This window comes from Nelumbo lutea, chromosome 1, assembly GCF_056320005.1.
Source record: "Nelumbo lutea isolate HS-2025 chromosome 1, American lotus-T2T, whole genome shotgun sequence".
NCBI classification, from domain to species: Eukaryota; Viridiplantae; Streptophyta; class Magnoliopsida; order Proteales; family Nelumbonaceae; genus Nelumbo; species Nelumbo lutea.
Window position 1 is genome coordinate 125241338 of NC_142684.1, and position 14540 is coordinate 125255877.

A 14540-nucleotide genomic window follows, 5' to 3' on the forward strand; every position below is an offset into this window, starting at 1 on the left:
TAAAAACAGAAAATTAGAATGAAAGGTTTCATATATATATTGCCGCTCAGATTGACCATGGACAATACAATAATTTTACTCCTAAGATCAAGGGTCTTGACCGAGGGCTTCGAGGCCCCGTGTACTCTAAGAGGGGTCCGAAGCCGAGGCCGTGTAGATGATCAATAGGGGTATGCCAAAGCCGAGGCAGACCACCTTCTTGGGTGTTGAAGATACTGAGGCCTAGGGGTCGAGGTGGATGATCTAGGAAGAATTGGTGACGAAGTGTGGATGGTTGGCTAGGCGTACGAGTGGTTTGAAGGGGGCCTATGAGTTTGCTCTACAAGGAAAGAAGTGTCAGAGTCTTCGAGTGAAAACCCAAGGCGAGGATTCCGGTGATCAAATTAGTATTCGCACAAGGTAAGTAGAAGGTTCAGTGCCAAGACGCACAAACGAAACCACTAGCAAACACCCAATCCTCTGTAAGAAGAATTCTAAGAGTCTTAGAGGTTCTAGAACATTTATCTTGTGGGAGGTGCCTATAGTCGGAGTTAGTAGTTGGACTTGGATGACTCAGATGCGAGTCGTACGAAAACTAGGCAAGATGTTCCAACAGAGCCATGCGGCGCCCCGTGATTGGGCCCATCCGATTCACACCGAATGACTACTGCGCTCTCATGACAACCCTATATTAGCGCCCGCTGACTGATACGCATCAGCCCCATATTGGCCAGCCAAATGAGTCTACATCAATAGTATATATATATATATGGTAGTTTAGGCTCGTCGGAATTTGATGTATAAAATCGATGAAGGAATTCCAATCTGTGTGGGAGTGATCGTGGCTCAGCGCCTCAGCCCTTGAACAAATACATAAACAAATTAATAAGAATTAATAAACTACAGTGGTCCAGTTGAGTCGGACAAGGATTTATGTGGCTGTAGCTTCTCCAATGCAAGGCCAACTAAATTTTACTTGGGTCGGTTGGATCTGTATCTGTGGACCACTGTGAAATTAACTGATTACGTTTGTGTTAATGGGAGAATAAGAGACGATCCCGTGACCGTGAGTTGGGGATGGGGTCCGAAATTATCCTTGCCACGTTGCCAATATCTACTACTTGAGCTCCATTACAAGTTGCGTAAAAGAGAGAGACACGTGCATTGCATTGTCTGAACGTTGGTAGCACGGCCAGTGCATCTAAACCGGCCCGTACAGATTTTGGAAGGGGATGCATGGGATCGGAGTTATTATCATTAATCCAGGGAGAAAAATGAGTGGTGCTTAGTCCCTCCCTGCCCAAGCCAAGGGTCAAGGTTCCATCCCTCCCTCCTCCATCAGGTTTAACCGTGGCATAGTGTGATGAAAATGAGAAAATCATTACCTTTATTGCTGAAAACGAGTCACAGGCCAGAAGGGCCTCACTGATAACTGGTGGTACTGCGGTCCAAGCTCTAGGCTTAGCCTAGGCCGGAAAATCATGATATATATGTTGAAGCTCTACATATATAAAAATAAAAATAAATTTATGACTATGAGACATATAATAATGCGACTCAACAAATTAAGCATTTATCGACGTTGCTTTGAGGATGACAATTGAAGTGGAGAAACAAATCCTGTCTCCTCCATCTGATTCAATTTGATCCACTTGTAGCCCCGCTAACTAAATGCCCATCTAAGCTTTCTTGTTCTCCCTCACCTTTTGGCCTTTTGGCCTTATTCAAGAGTTAGGGAACTCAGCCGATTAAGCTACAGTGCCCAAGAAACCAAAGCTGAGTTGACGCTGCAACTGGACTGAAGAAGAACCTCGCCATTAATATTATAATATTATCGCCATGCAAATATAATGGACCATAGATGATGAAGGTCACCCAATATTTGATAATAATCACCTTCACCGACCACCGTCTGTGTGGGCCATGTTTTGCAACTCCCAAGTCCCAAATTAGGGTATCGGTCTTCACGTCATTGATTTGTTGTATTTACCCATATTTAATGATGTGACTGCTTCGTTTAGTACAATGGTTGAAGGCGTAAATTAACCTCATCAAGTGGCTATACGTTTTGAACTAACTGCCTAACTCTGGTCTCGGGATATGCAGCAGATTGACCAAAGATCCGTCAGGCATCCAAGCGAAGGTAGCAAAGGCCCAAGTAAATGAAAACTTTATTCAACAGTTAAATTTACTACTACTACTATTACTTTTTTTTTTTAATTTAAGAATTGAGTAATAGTTACTTACTTGGATAAATTAACTATAGTTTGGTGTCTGTTACAGTTTCTGATGGATGTGGCACACTGCGAGCATGTTGCCAGAGTGGCAGCTTCAAGGCTGAGCATGCATGCTGCCAGCAGCCCAGAATTACAGCCTTAAGGCTGTGTCGCACTCTGTGGTGGTCCTATATATAGAGAGTAATAGAGAGAGAGAGAGAGAGAGAGGCGCAGACGGCAGACGCCCACCATAGACGAGATTGATGAGATGCTCTATCCTCTATTTATAATATAGTACACAATCACATTACTTGGTTCAGTTAACTCCTTAATTTTCCTGCATGCATGAACTTATGCATGCAAATGTCTAAAATGCTGAGTCCGAATCAGCTAATATGTACGTAAGTGTCCAACTCAAAATATTTGCCACTTTAATTTTCATAATTGATGGTGCAGCCCCCCAAGCATATTCATTAAGTGAGCTGTAGCCCGTAGCCTGTAGCCTGTACGTATAGCATACAGGAGGGAAGTCTGTTTATTCTGTGCACTGAACAACAGTTCCTTCCCGCAACCATCAGGCAATCGCATCCCAACTGATCAACATTTTCCATATAAAGGTCATACCAATTCTAAGAAAATGGCATTCTTTGGAATTTTCTGCATTTCACTTTCCAAGTAATTAAAAATCATTTCCATCTCTTGAGTTTAGTTTCATATCGATCTTGTAACACTCGTGTATTTATCAATTATTCACATTTATTTTCCAAATTAATCCAATCATCAATAAAATAGCAATATATTTTTTTCTTTCTAAGAAAACCCTTCGTTTAATTAATAAATAAGCCGAAAATGATTTACTTATTTACCCATTAATTAATAAATTAAAACCCATCTCCAATCAGTTAGAATCCAAGGCCAGCCTTGAGTTTGTTACTTGTGACTTGTGAGATTGTGTCAGGTTGTAAATTTACAATTGTGGTTTAAATAATTTTTTTTTGTAAATTTAATTATTTGCGTAAAATTATTATAATATAATTACTGTTATTTCGTAGAAAAATATTGTTAATGAGCAGAAAAAAGTGTACAAATTAACAAAAATGATGTTAATTGGCATTAATTGATTTAAAAAAAAATCACCAATTTGAATAATTAGCAAAATAAATAATAGAATAAAGAACAATTTAATTAAATTGGTTCATTTACGACAATTTAATTAAGCCGGTCCAATAGAAAATGAAACCAACAAATACATATAAATTAAATAACGCTTTCTTCTACACCTAGCATACAGGGTAGGCCGGTCCAATAGCAAATCAAACCAACAAATATATATAAATTAAATAATACTTTCTTCTACACCTAACATACAGGGTAAGCCGGTAAGGGATAGGTTCAATGCATTCTAATGATGCCAAAGAGCACAAAATCCGCCAAAAAAAAAACAAAAAGAAGAAAAAAATCGATAAATAAAATGTAGTTGACCTGGGAGAAACAGCCAAACAGGATATATATAGGATCTAGTTAAAACGCTTATGCAGCTTGGTTCTTCAACTCAGAGGATAGGTAAATGGTGTTCTGCAAGTGACAAAACTGAGAAAAAAAATGGGAGTACAAGAAACAGAAATAGGGTGGCACTTCCTCTAATGAAATAGCTTGGCCCCAAATGGAAAGGTCCTTATAGAGTGAAGTAAGTTCTTGGCCCCAATACATTTCGCCTTGAACACTTAGATGGAAGATCAGTCCTTCGTATATGGAACTCGAAAAATCTCCGGATGTATTATCAGTGAACGTATTCCCTATTAAGCTAAGTAGCGAATACAAGTGCAAAGTTCCTCCCCCTTTGGATCTGTTTTAGTGTACAATTTCTTATTTTTTATAAGTGGCTAGGACCCCTCAGCCATACAACCGGCCAACACGTACAATCTCCCCCAAAGCCCCACGCTCGGATTGGATGGTGGTCAAGACACACGGTTCTTCATGAACCATACATCCACCTCGCATTCGTGCTAAGGCAAGGAATGATAGGGGCCTCGGCTGCAAGCATCAGCCTATAACAAACAAACACACTAAAAATAACCTAAGTAACTCGCTAAGCAGGAAAAATTCAGTGACCCAAGTCGTCCGAAGGATCACCCCCAAGGCACTTCTAAAAAATGTAAGCCAAGTCGGCCAAGGTATACCCCTTGCCCTGACCCTCGACGACAATAGGCCACCTCTGCTTTACACACTTAGCGCGACAAAGGTCAGGTGGGGCACAATCCAGAGCACCTCGGTGGTTCACCTCGACCTCACCCAACCAATTCCTGAGGGAATAAAGAGCAGGCCAAGAGAGCTGACGATAACTCCCTTTCCTCCCCGCCAAGGGAAGGGGTCCTGAGCACCACGGCTAAACCCCTTTAATTCCTAGGCGAGCGACTAAGTAATAGGCCACCTCGGACATTGACTTTTTGCTACTTGTGTCCTCTTGGAAGGAGGCAAAAAAAGAAAAAAGAAAGCACAAGTAACGAAGGCACAAGATACGTAAAAAGAATATTTCATTAAGTATTAAAGTTCAGCACTTACAAAAGAAGGCCTCAGATGGTGAGAGCAAGCCCTTTACAAAAAGATAAACAAAAATACAAGAAAGAAAGCAACAAAAGGCAAAGAACAGAGGAGCCACATATGCACCACCTTCGGCAACAGGAGCAGGGGGAACAGAGTCCTCAACAACAGGGAGAACAGGGTCTTTGGCAGCAAGGACTAGGGGGTCTTCAACATCCGTTGGAACCTTCAGCTGATCCACAAGGAAGTACGACGCCAACCTTAGCACCTCCAACTTTGTGTCCTCAATTCCTTTGAGATAGGAGTCAGCCCCATAGTCAGCGAGGCATTGTTGGCACTCCACTGGCATCTTCCAAATGAGGACGACATCCTTGGCATTTTCTTTGGCCTCTACTGCTCGCACCTCAGCCACCCCCACAGCCTAATCAATCCGAACGCGCTCAAGCTTGGACTTATTTAAGGACTCCTAAAGCTTAGTAGTTCGAGACTTCTCCACCATTAGGTCCTCCTCCAACATCTTATGGAGTTGTTTCTCCTCATCCAGAGCCAAGAGCAAGGCATCCAAACTGCTGTCAGCCTCGGTGACCCGGACCTCGATCCTCTTCTTCTTACCCTCGACCTTCTTCAAGTGGTCGAGGAGGAACCTGACTCAGTCACCCAAGTCACCGAAGTACCGACAAACCTACAATAAAAGCATCCCCATCAGCAAAGTTAACCAAAAATGTGAAAAAGACAACTAGAGAAGCGACTGAAGGGAAAACTTACCTCGGCCAAGTGGTCCAGACCGTGGTCCCAAAGAGCGAGGGGGTTCCCGTTAATCATGGCGAGATGATCCCCTAAGGGATCATCCCCTTAACCAAAGCCCTGTCGACCCCCTCGGCATTAATAGAATCCCCCTCCTGGGCAGGCCACTGGGAGCGGAATACTCATCGGTGGCAAGCTCCCCCTCTCCCCGAGGCTCTACTGAATATGGAGGGGTGGATGAAGGCCCGATCACGAGCCCCTTTGTTGAAGCCCCCCTTGGTGCAATGATGGCTTCCCTTCCTCACTCACTGCCCTCAGCTGGGCGGTCTTTGTACGCCAACCTTCGAGGGATGAGGTGCATCGGCCGACCTCTTCTCGGGCCTCAGCCGACCTCTTACCTCAGTCAGCCCCTCCACCAATTGTAGCTTGGGGCCAAGGCGTTCTCTCAGCAGGTGCAAGAGCAGGCATCCTCAGCAGCTGTCTCCCCGACATTCCCTCGCCTGGGGCATTCTTCTTGTCCTTGGCCCTCTCCAATAGCAACCTCTTCACATCGATCGACATCTCTACAAGAAAACAGGATGAGCATTAGTACCTCCAAGTAAAACGAAAGACCAACGTGTTTAAAGCCAACAACAGGACTTCTCCTATTGAGGTGGGTAGGACTGAGCCTGGCGAAAACTAAGGGAAGATCCTCCTCCACTAGGGGCTTGGCCTGGATCATCCCCAACACGAGAATGTGCATCACCACTATGGCTTCATCATCCCGAAGAAGAGGCTTGGGCTTCTCAGTAGCTAAGTACATCTCCCTCCAGTCCATCTTAAACGACCAACCCTCGAGGCAAGAGATAAAGAAGAAGTTGCTCTTCCAATTATGTATGGACAAAGGGTTGTTTATGGATCGACCTCTCCGAGGTTAGAAGTAGTACATACCATCCTCATGAGAGTGTGACCTTGGCACAAACATGGCACGAAAAGTCTTTTAAGTAAGTTCCATGTAATAGATCCAAGCCACGACCAACATTGCAATGATTGTCCTAAGAGCGTTAGGGGCCAACTGATTGATTGTAATGTCATACCACCTCAACAGCTCGGGAATCAGAGGATAGAAAAGAAACCTGAGGCCAAACTCCAAAAAGTGTTGATAGACACAGATTTCCCCCTCATCTGGCATTCACGATCGATCACCGGTGTTGGGGACCCAAAGCCTATAGGATTGAGGTATGCAATATTTCATCCACAAGGTTTTCACTTGCTTGAAGTCGAGGGCACTATCCAACTCTGAACGAGGGAGACGTTTGATTGTCGCCCCTCGGGCAGCATATTCATCCACCATCCTTGGGTAGGGCTCAAGAACTTCCTCCCCCTCTACCACTTCGGGGGATCCCTTGGCCTCCCTTGGCATCGTCGATGTAGTGCTCTCATGGGGAGTCATCGCCCCTTCAGTTGCACCCGGCACCTACAGAGGCAATCCTCTCCCTCAGCACCTCAACTTCAAGCCTCAGAAGTGGATTCTCAACCACCGAAGAGCTTCGACTGGGGATAGTTTGTGATGGGTCCAACAAGAGCTTGCCCCCGAGGGGTTTGGGAGCTCATAGCACTTTGGACCGGAGTCGGAATAAGACATGATGGAGAAGGAGTGTTTACCTAGAGAATACGAAGGTTGGAAAGTTCTAAGAAAGGTAGACAAGCTGAGGTCTCTAGGAAGCAAAGGTCACTCGAAAGCAAGAGCACTAGGAGGCAAATGGTGGGAGAAAAATGAGACTAATGCCCTTATTTAAAGAAAAATGGATGGCCTAGATTGTCTCCAATCCAACGGCTATGCCATGACCGCCTTTACGGCTCTATCCACCAACCGACACGGGTCGCTCACCTTGGGAAGACAAAACAATGCTGAGCGAGCCGATTGGTCCCCTCGCCACATTCACCAGTTCGACCAACGATGCTGAACCAGTAAACTCGTGACCCGGCTCACCTAACTCCTGTCTCTCCTATGGGTGCGGCATTGTGACCCGTCGGGGCACGGCCTTGACCCCTTGGATCAAAAACCCATGACACGCATGGTCCACGCCCATCACCAAGACCTGTCCCCCTCATGGTATGCGGACTATCAATAGTAAGACCCATCTTGCATGTGACTAAGTCATAACCTCATGCCTCTAAGTGTTAGACCTTCGACATCCTTAATCGAGGACGAGGTCTCCATGGATTTGCCTCGGCACCAGCAAGAAGTAGGGCAAGGGGCAAGGACCCCCCTCGTCCATCTCTAAGCCAAAGTCAAGGCCTCCAAATAGTAGAAGCCTCCACAGCATCCCTTAGAGAAGGGGGCAAAGATCAAGTCGATGCCACTACACACAATGCCAAGATCACCTCCAACAAGCTAAAGCTGAGGCCGTAGCCCTAATCATGGAGGCCCAACTATGCCTCCCAGCGTAGACAGCACACTCCCTTCGGCCGAAGCCAAGGTCCCTAACTCAGACATCCACCACAACCTTGAGAGTGGGGGCAAATGATGTAGGCACACTTGGCCCAGACCAATGAAACGACAACGCGTGTGCAATGATAGCATTCAGAATGGACCCAATCAGGGTGCACGTAGAACAGAGCTCAGCAGGGAACCCAAAGCCAATGGCATGGACAGACTTGGCAGCCCAAGATGACCACACCCCTTGTGTCTGGACTGCATCCTAGCCGTCCGAGCTCACCTACCTCCAGATGGCCTCAAGTATAAATAGGGGGCAACCCCCTCAAGGTAAACACCTGAAATTTGGAACCTACTACTTGAACTTAAGAACTTGGTACTTCCTTCGTGGCCTCATTTGAGTGCTTCCCTCTTAGGCCTCGTCCATCCCGCACCACTCTCATACTAAATTGTTCATCGGAGTCTCCACCTTGGGTACCAACCTGGGACCTCTGATGTTCTCCTTTCTTCACTTCTTACAAGACCGGCCTAGCAGCCCTCGACCACTTTGGACCTCGGACTACTCGACCACACCTCGGCTTGGGAGCAAATTGATAGTGTTGCCCTCAACCCATTTTGACTAGTAACAGGACAAATTCTAGGAATAGGGGTGCAATTGAGCTTAATTTTGGCATACCTTGGTTCAATTCAACTAAAATACTACTAAGTTTGAATTTGAGTTAGAATTCGATTCGGACTATATTTTTCAATTCAAGCTCAATTCAATAAATATTTGATGAGCTCAAATTTGGCTTGGAATCTCAAAAAATGAATATATTTTAATAAATTTATATATAATATACAAGATATTCTTATATATAGAATATAAAAATATATTTTCATAATATATTATAAAATATATTTTTGCATTCTATAATATCTATACTACTTTAAAAAGCACAAATGACCTTAAGGATATTTCTGGAATTTTCTAAGGACAAAATTTACCCTTGTATATTTAAATTTATTAATAAAAAATGAGGGCAAATAGGGTAATCGGTTCTTGCTATTAAATGAGTTAAAAAAGGTAATTTAAAGATATTCAATGCATTCAATTCTCTCTCATTAGATCCAACATTTAAGTTATTAACTTGCACTCATGTTCATTGAATCATATATTTAAATCATTTTTGTTTCTTCTCATCATTAAGTTCTATTAATTAAATCAACACGTAATAAATTAATAGTTCCAATAACATAAAATCTTATAATTTTAAAATCTACCTAGCAAAAATAGTGTTTTCATCTAGGTGGTGGTAAGAAATCAAATTGATTTTTGGTCAAATGGACTAATCCATGTTGCCACGATTAAATAATAAAATTAAAAATAGATAAAATAAAAAATAGAAATAAAAAATGGGAACATTTTTAACATGCATATTAAACAATAATAAGTATGATAAGTAAGAAATGTTTTTATTGATGATGGAAATGGAATGTAAAGTTTAAAACCAATTGGAAATAAAAATGTTTTTCTATTCTCTCTCATTAAATCCTATATTTAAAATATATTTTTCTTATCAATAAATTCTTCTAATTAAATCCATAATATTAATTTTAATAGTATAAAAATAAATAATTTGAAAAGTAATTTGAAAATAAAATCATTTTCTTTTCTCTTCGTGGTGGGCAAGCAATTCAACCATTTGGGGTCAAATAGATTAATAAATAATTTCATAATTAAATAATAAAAAATTAAAATAAATAACTATGAAATGTAAGAAATATTTTTATTTATGATGAAAATGGATTACGAAATTCAAAATCTACCTAGAAATGAAATGATGTCATAGTCACATAATAAAATTTTTAATAATAGAAAATACAAAGAATCCCAAAAATTAAAAAAAAAAAGATGAAGAAAATTTTGGGCACATATTTAATGTTATACATTTATAAAAAATAAAATATTAGGTACATCACTAATATTGTGCATTCATTATGTTGAACAAAAATAAGTTTTGTACATAAGAAATAATTTTATCAGTGATGGAAATGTAATACATAATTTAATGTGAACTTAAAAATCAAACAAATTTTATTTTTAGATGGTGGGTTAGTGGTTTGAGTCAAATGTTACCATAGACAAACAAAAATTAAATGTGATAAGTAAAACAATATTTTATATAATGTAAATGAAATATATAATTTGAAGGGAAAATTATAGTCAAAGTCAGTTGTACATAAATTAGGTTGTAGGTTGGTCCAGAAAACAACAAAACTCTAACAATCAACTCTACATTTCAAATTATAAAAACCCCCGCATTGTCATTGGAGGCTTATGTGGTTGTTGTCAACATGGGACTCTTAGTCCATGTTGGACACAACAAGATACCTATACCGAAAATAGGTTTTTGTTTTCTCTCTCACTCCCTTTGTTCCTCGATCTCCCTCCCTTCTCCCACACTCTCATAGTCATCTCTCGACCTCCCGCTCCCTCTGTCTCTCCCACTCTCTCAGCTTTGGTCTATAGCCAAATCAAAAACCCTATTTCTATTGTTTTCCCTCAATCTTTCTCATTCTTCTCCCTCACTCTCCCTCTCAGTCAATATCTCCTTCTCCCTCAATCTCTATCGTTCTCCAGTTAGTGCAAATTTCATAGCCAAGAGTTTCTTGTGAATTTTTATCAAATTGGTGTAATGATTTTTGAACCATACCAAGTTGGTCTCATGTTCTTTTATACGATCTGATTAATACCATATAAGTGTGTAAGAAAATAAAAAATGAGAGAGGGAGCGGGAGAGAAACTAAGGGAGAACAATAGAAATTAAGGGAGAATGAGAGATCGAATGAGAAGGAGAATGAGAAAGATTGAGGGAGAACGATAGGTAGAGAGAGAATAAGAGAAACTAATATAGAGAATGTAAATGCAAAAACCAAAAATCATTTTTATTTATTTTCAAATCACATAGTCATTGAGCAGATAAAGATGATTGTGAGTGAGAGAGTGTATGGAAGATTGAGAGAGAGAGACAGAGAGACTAAAAACCCTTTTCTTTATTTTCCAATCACCTAACATTAAAGGGAAATTTTAATATAAGCTTTTTGTTGTGTTCGACATGGATTAAGATTCCCATGTTGGCAACAGCTACATAAGCCTCCGATGACATGGCGAATGTTTTTATAATTTGAAATGTAGAGCAAGTTGTTAGAGTTTTGTTAGTTTATGGACCAACTTGTAGCTTAATTTTAAATGTACAACCGGCTTAGACTATAATTTTCCCTAACTTAAAACTAATCTAAAAGCAAAGCTATTTTCTTATCTAGATGGTGAGTCGATGATCCAACTTTTCAAATAAACCCATGATGTCATAATTGAATAATAAATATTTAAGTTTATTTTTAATCATATTGTTACTTTTGTTAATTTTCAATTTCTATCTTAACTATGATATATCCAAAATTCGAGTAATTAATATGAAGAAAAATTCCCCACGTGCAATGCATGTGCTTAATTACTAGTACTAGTAAATATGCATATATGTTGCACATCAGAACATGGCAAGACAAATTTAAGGATCTTTTGGCAAATTTGGAAGATCTTCTAGTAGCTCTGTCAGTCAAAAGACACAATGAGTTTTTGCATTAAGATCTGAGCAACTTGAAACCCATTTGGTTAAGGCATGTTTTTCCACACATCTTTCCACGCAAAGACAAATAGAAAAAAAAAAAAACGCAAAAGAATCATTTGGAGCTTCCAGAAAATCAACCTTATCGTGTCTTTTCGTCGCATCGGCTTTTGGCTGCTAGATCTGCCACAAACCAAATAGGAAATGACCGAATCACAATATATCGAGCTTGTAAATAGCCGACTGACCGCATGAATAGACACGCCAAATGGAGCTTTAGATTTTATATTTATTTTTTGAATTTTTATTATATAATTATGACATGTTCTAGCCTATTTGACTTGAAAAAAAATCTCATTTTTGGGCAACTTTAAATTTTATATTCCATTTACATAATTAATTCTAAAAGTAATTTTTGTTTGTCACACTTATTTTTGTTTGATAACTTTATAATATCTAAAATGTGTCAACATTTTTTACAAATATTATGTATTTTTTTATTTTTTGTGTTTCTATCTATTTTTTAAATTTTTTATTATTTAATTATGATAACATTGGTTAACCATTTACTTGAACAATTGGACCATTATGGTGCAAGTCAAATAAGTTGGGCTTAATTTAGTCTTAACCTTAACCCAACCCTATTCACTGAACCTAAGGCTTTGGATTAAAGTTGATGGTACGCGATCTAGATGCTCTTAGATGGAGGACAGCTCGAACATCGGTCCGCTTTGTTTGCCGATCGAACTACAAAAAGAGGAATGATTAGAGGACCCGGTGTGGGTGCTCCGATGCTTAAGTTAGTAACTTGTGTGTGATCTGAAAGCTTGTATGCTAGAAGGCTAGTGAGCAAATAATCACGCATACCTTGTAACATTGGGGGTGATGCCCTTATATAGGTGAGTTGTCATAGGTCTTACAAAACACCTCTGAGATCCCTAACCCCGTACTACTAGGAATCTATTCCACACCAGGAGGTGGACTTCGTGTGAGCTGATAAGGTTTATCGAGTCTGTATAATCCAGGCAGGATGAGGATAAGGCTTGCAAACATATAGCGCGATCCCGAAGAGGTCAGAGACAACTGGCTAGCTTTAGAAGTTTACTAAGTGTCACATCGGAAAGTCGGGCCATCACGAGTTGCTCGGACCTCGGTCTTGGCCGAGGTACCTTAGGTACCCGAGCTGACTTGGCTCGCTGAGGTGGTAGAGAATGCCAAGTCATCGGGTTGCTTCCACGTGTCCGGGTGTCGATAGGTTGGGCCAAATTACCCCTCATCAAAAGTCAAGCCTGATTTGTCCAACTTGGGCCCAACTTGCATTGAAATTTGATGCACTTAGGTTAATCTTGGAATTAGTTCTATCAATTAGTCCCATGACAAAATTTGACATAAAATGTATGTGTATAATTGCATTACATACATGTATGCAAATATGTGTTAATTATGTATTTATGATTGTATGTATATAATTAGGTCCAACTTTAGCTACCTAAGGGCTATACTTAGGGATGACAATAGGACGGGTTCAAGGAGGGTTTTGAGAATTCAAACTCTCCCCACACATGAAAATGCAAAACCCTCTCTAACCCTACCCTCCCCACATTCGAGGGTAGAGGTGGGTTGGGTTTTGAACCTACACCTATTATTTTTTATCCTATATAAGAAATAAACAAGTAAAATAACACAAATAAACAAAAAAAATCCAATTATTTGATTAAGGCATGTAAAAAACACATAAACTATCAATTATCCTTCATGTGAAATTCAAAATATTGTTACATTCAAGACTTAGTACATAAAATTTATATGTTTTCCAACAATATGCGGGCCAAGGAGGTTTGGGTTTAGCCTAATACCGTACCCTATTTGTACCTATACGAGTTGTAGAATCTCAAAACCCATCCTTTAAGCAAAAAAAAAACCTGCCCCATCAGGGAGGGTAGGGGCGGGCATGGTTCAAAGTATCGATACGCCTCTGGGTATCAGTACTTAGATACACACGGAATTAACTTTTTTTAAGTGTTTTTTTTTTCAAATTTTGGTTTTTGGGAGTTAAAAAGGGTTTTTTTTTATTAAAAAAGGATTTTTCAAATTCCAGTATTTACAAGTGTTTCAGGACCCAAAAGATACGATACAATATGCTCGATACAGGCATATCGTATCGATTTTTTGAACCTTGAGGGCAGGTACCCACTGAGTAGGGTATAAATCAATTTTTTGAACTTTGGGGGCGGGTACCCATCGAGTAGGGTATAAATTGCCACCCCTAGCTATGCTTGGACCCAACCTAAAAAATAAAAAATCCCAAACTTTTGAGCTTAGGCCTAGGGCCAAGGCAAGGACCGAAAATCAAAGCTAACTTATCTAAAATTATGAGATAGGTCAATTTGAGCTCAAGCTAAGCCAACCTAATTTGCCTCACTATGGATCATTGACCATCAATTAGATGCAAATAGTTTTCTTTTTATGTTAGTTACTTTTTAATTTTATTTATACCATTAATAAAAATAACTCTTGTCTATCACACTTATTTTTGTTTATTATGATGAATACATAATATAGAGATGCACCTAAGTGCTATTTTACAAAATTACTATGTTTTTAATAATTTGTGTGTCTCTATTTTTTAATTTATCATTATTTATTTATTGTATCATGGGTTGATCCATTTGATCTAAAAGGTTGAACCATTGATCCACCACTTGAATAGGAAAATGGTTTCGCTTTGGGTCAATTTTAAATATTGTATTTCATTTCCATTGAATAAAAAATAGTTTTATCTAGCATGCTTATTATTGTTTGATATGATAAATAGATAATATTAGAGATGCGTCTAATTTTTTTCATAATTTTTGTAATATTTATATTTTTTTATTATTTAACTATGATAACATTGGTCAACTCATTTGACGCAGATGGTTGAACTATTTACTTGACACTCAAACAAAAGAGTGGTTTGTTTAGTTATTTTCTATGTTGGTTTTTAATATTGGTTTTACATTGTTAAAAATATTGGATATAGATTAAATTTAT